Raw genomic sequence first — 4,460 nt, 5'->3', positions numbered from 1 at the left:
GCCGGTCTCCAGCTGTTGTCTCGGACTGTCTATGACAAAAAAATAAAAAAATAAAAGAATAAATAAATAATAAATTTGTGGGTGTGTTTTCCGCTTTGTGTGCTTGAGTGTGTGTGTATGTGCGAATATTTGCTACAGCAGTCTAGTCAATTTGCTGAGAATTAAATTAAATTAAATTAATTCCATTGAAAGGCAATCGTAAAGGAAATTTAGCTTGAAAGTTTCAATTCAAGACAAATATTCTCTGTGGCCGAGCATTGAGTGCGAATTAATAAAAATACTTCCAATATATAAGTAAAAATAAATATACATATATGTAAGATTTACATACCTAAAATATGAAGTAGTCAAAATTAGTAATTAAAAATTCAGTAAATTTATGGAATTCGTATTTGCAATAACAATAACTTATTACTCCATTGAGGTTTGTTAATTGCATTTATTGTGTATTATTGACCACTTCCTCAAATATGCAGTAATTTGACAAAGATTTTAATAAAAATGAAATTCGCGCTTACATATTTGCTAATGCTTGGCCGAGCTTCTCCTCCGAATGGTAAACGGTATTAATGAGAAGATTTTTTCATGACAGAAATACACACGGAGGTGAGAATTGCCTGCCAACGGGCGACCGTTTTTAGAAAAAAATTCATTTTTGGTATTGCTCGGATCAGGGATCCAACTTTGGACCTAACGAGTGTGAGTGCGCATCTTTAACCAATTGAGCCGCTGAGAAATTTGGATTTTTGAAATTAGTTTTTTAGTTCTAAGAATGACTTTCTTCGTTGGCAGCTTTAATTTCTGAAATTTTTGCATTACATTTTCTGAAAAATTAAAATAAGAATACATACATACTTGCTATGAGAAAAAATGATATCAGATCGGGTTTTTGAAACTATCCTTTGACTTAGTGTTTCAAGCGACCTAAATTGCAGTAATCTTGTCGTATCTTAACATTAATGGGTTAAATAGATTCCCAATGAAAGGGGCAAATGACCTGTGGAATTTTAAACATGTGGAAAAATTTATCAAAGTTTGATTTAAAAAGTTCTGGAACGAGCTTAAAGTAGAAACAACTTTCAAAATTATGTTGTAAGAAAAAAATTAGTTTTGTCACAAGTAATTTTAATTAATTATTTTACTAGTGCGGATATATCGAGCCCTAACCACCAAAAAAGGTAAGTGAAATTTTTTTCATAATTTTCTTAAAAAAATGTTGAAAAAAATTCGCTCACGTTTTTTCACGGTTATCGCTCCATGTGTATATTATGTATAATAAGCCAGCCTGAAATGAAGGTTTCAGTGCAAATGCACATAATTTAGCACGCAGCTATTGTAAGCAGGGATTTTCGGTCCCTATTATTGATTCAAAATTGTATCTAAAAAATCATTGTTAAGGAAACGTCAGGACGCATCGTTATAAAAAATTGATCATTGCTCAACAATCTACTCGGATAAGCTATTACCTTTTATTTAATAATTTTTATTTTACGCTCACAAAATAATTGTTATTTGTTGAGTTTTATTTTTCGTACACAAAAGAAGTTTTATTTGATGAGTTTTGTTTTTCGTTCACAAAGTACGACTCAGCGCAAATAAATAAATTAATATTCAGCCTTTAAGTTTCATTTTGCAATTGAAAAATAAAACTTACCAAATAACCTAAAATTTTTGAATGAAAAATAAAACTCATCAAATAACAATTATTTTTTAAACGAGAGAAACGAAACTCATGGTGTAAGTATTATTTGTTAAATGCAAAATAAAAATTGAATTATAAAAATAATTGGTGTATAACTTATAACTGTTACGGTTCCTGATTGTAAGTGTTTTGGTTTTTTTTTTCATGTTTAAACGGAAGAAATAGGAACTGCTTAAGATATAAAAAAAAATGTGTTCGTCAGTTTCCCGCTAAAATTATAAAATTTAGTACTTGGAATTTTATAAAAATCGGATAACATTTAACTCACGAGTTGTTACATTTTTTGACAAAAACGTGGTGTTACGCCTATCTTAGAAAATGCATTGTATTCAGTTTTGTAGAACGAGATTCCATAGCGAAATTGTATTTAAATGAAAACTTTAAAAAGATATACCCAAAAATTAAAATAACCATTCAAGCTCTTAACTGAACATTAGTTGCGTATGTAACGTATACGCCCCGTAGCACCATGCCTAGTATGCTAACACGTTTACTCGCACGCCTTAACTTAAAAGTCATATTATTTAACAAGTAATTAAATATTGGCGTTTAAAATTTTTACACACAAATATACTTTGCACATAAATATACTTATATTACTTTTATCATGTATATAACAGTTTAAGAATGACTTTCGAGTTTGCCAATAAAAATTGTAAAAATGGGATTTGTGTGACGGATCTAAACAAAATTAGTATGGGACCACCCTTGAGGTACAACCTTATCGAAATCGGTTAGCGTGGCCCAAAGTTAAGCAGTAACATACATTAGAAAAAAAAAAAATCCGGCGAACTGATAACCTCCTCCTTTTTCTGAAGTTGGATAAAAAGCAATTAAGATTTTTTCGAGTGACAATGAACAAATAATTTTTAAGCAAAAAATAAAACCGACTTCAATTCTCATTAACGTGGTTCAATGCTATGCGGTAACATACATACAAAAAAATCCGACGAATTGATAAGCTGCTTTTTTGAAGTGGGTTCAAGAATTAGTAGTTTCTTAAGGCTAAAACTGTTCAAATACTTAATTTTTAATTTTTTTTTCTACTTGTTTCTGGAACTCCATTGATTGAAATAGTTGCAAGAACAATTCTGCGTAGCACGGTTACCACTTTGGCCGCAGCTCATATGGAGACGTCCCATTATGCGTTGTTATATTCAACAAGTAAGGAAGACTAATATCGTTTTCGTTTCTAAAAAAAATGTTACCTTTTCATTGCCTTCGCCTTAGCGTAACGTTATAAGTTCGCTCGAAACTGAACTTCGTATACCCGGCGCACACGTTATTGCTCATCTGGGAATTGCCCTTATAAAGGAAGATTTTCAATACCGCATATTTTGGATTTTTCAAATATCCCGTTATATGGGAAATGGGCGTGGTTTCAGACAGATTTTAAAAATTTTCACAATATTGCTTAGTGAGACATCGGTTAAGCGATCACTGAACTACTCAAATTTAGCCATAGCTGCCACGCCCATTTTCTAAATTTGAAAAAAAAAACAAATCCAATAACATGGCAAACCAGTAGTTACTGAACTATCGCAGTTTCTGATTTTTTCAAAAGCACAGTGGGTTCCTTACCACCAGGCGTTATCTATACCTTTATCGATGATATTATGGGCCAAACACAGATAGATAGCCAATTTAGTAGCGCATTTATAAAACTAAGTACCTATCCTGATCGAAATCAATCGATATACTTACTACCTTTTAATCCTATTTGATAATGTGTTTTCGCCTATTTGACGACAAGTTCCATTAAATTTGACATAGTGCAAACAAGCCTTAAGAAATCCGAGGCATTCTGATATTCATACATTAAGCAAACTGGAAATATGCTATGCTATTGGGTGAGCGCTCGGAGAAATTAATCAAACGGTTGATATAGACCTCTAAATTCCGGGAACAGTTATAAAAAATACAGTCTTATACTACTTGATTTAATTCATCAATAGTTAAAATAGCAAAAAATTAATTAATACGAAAAAAATTGCTGTCAAAACTTTTAAAAATTTCGGGGGTAATTGAAACCATACCAATCTACATTGAAGCCTAAATATTTTTCTTAAAACTATTAATTAGCTACCAGTGGGTTAGTAAAAAGATGACTTTGTATAAGCTAGCCCAGTTTGGAAATTCAACATTGTAAGTTTTTATAAAATTTCTTCTAAAGTTTTACGTAAAAACAAGAGTCGCCATGACTCACTAAAATGGAAATTCTTAAGTGTTTAAAGATGTTTTTCTCTGTCATTCGAAAAATATTCAGGCTGTGCAAAAATTCAACTTTGCATTGCTAATTAAATGCTGAGTAATTCCGTATACATACGTACATACTTACAAACATATGCACATATACATATATTTCTCTACGTATGCACAAGCAGTTTATATAAAGGTACGTATTAGAGGGCTGCATGAATTCATTCAAAACAGCTTGTGAATTATTCATACGAAACGAATGAATGATTTTGGCTTAAATTTTTTTGGAATTTGAGTGAATACCTATTCTGATATATGTGTCGACATTACAATATTCAAACAAAGTGGAAATAAATTGAATTGAAATAGATGACAATTTTTTGTATCAATATCCAAAAATATTTTTCTACATATGCATGTGTATTCTATATATAACTTACGTAACTACTGTACCCTGTTTGGCTAGAAGTTTGAATGCCTTCGTGCCGCCCTCTAGTACATATACTTACGTATATTCCAAGGCTGGCATGTAAATTATCTTCCGAATGCAGTATTTGAC

The sequence above is a fragment of the Rhagoletis zephyria genome, unplaced genomic scaffold (assembly GCF_001687245.7).
Source record: "Rhagoletis zephyria isolate East Lansing unplaced genomic scaffold, Rhagoletis_zephyria_1.1 Rzeph_scaffold_05823, whole genome shotgun sequence".
Taxonomy (NCBI): Eukaryota; Metazoa; Arthropoda; class Insecta; order Diptera; family Tephritidae; genus Rhagoletis; species Rhagoletis zephyria.
The sequence above is the reverse complement of the archived record's forward strand: the minus strand, read 5'-3'. Positions refer to the sequence as shown.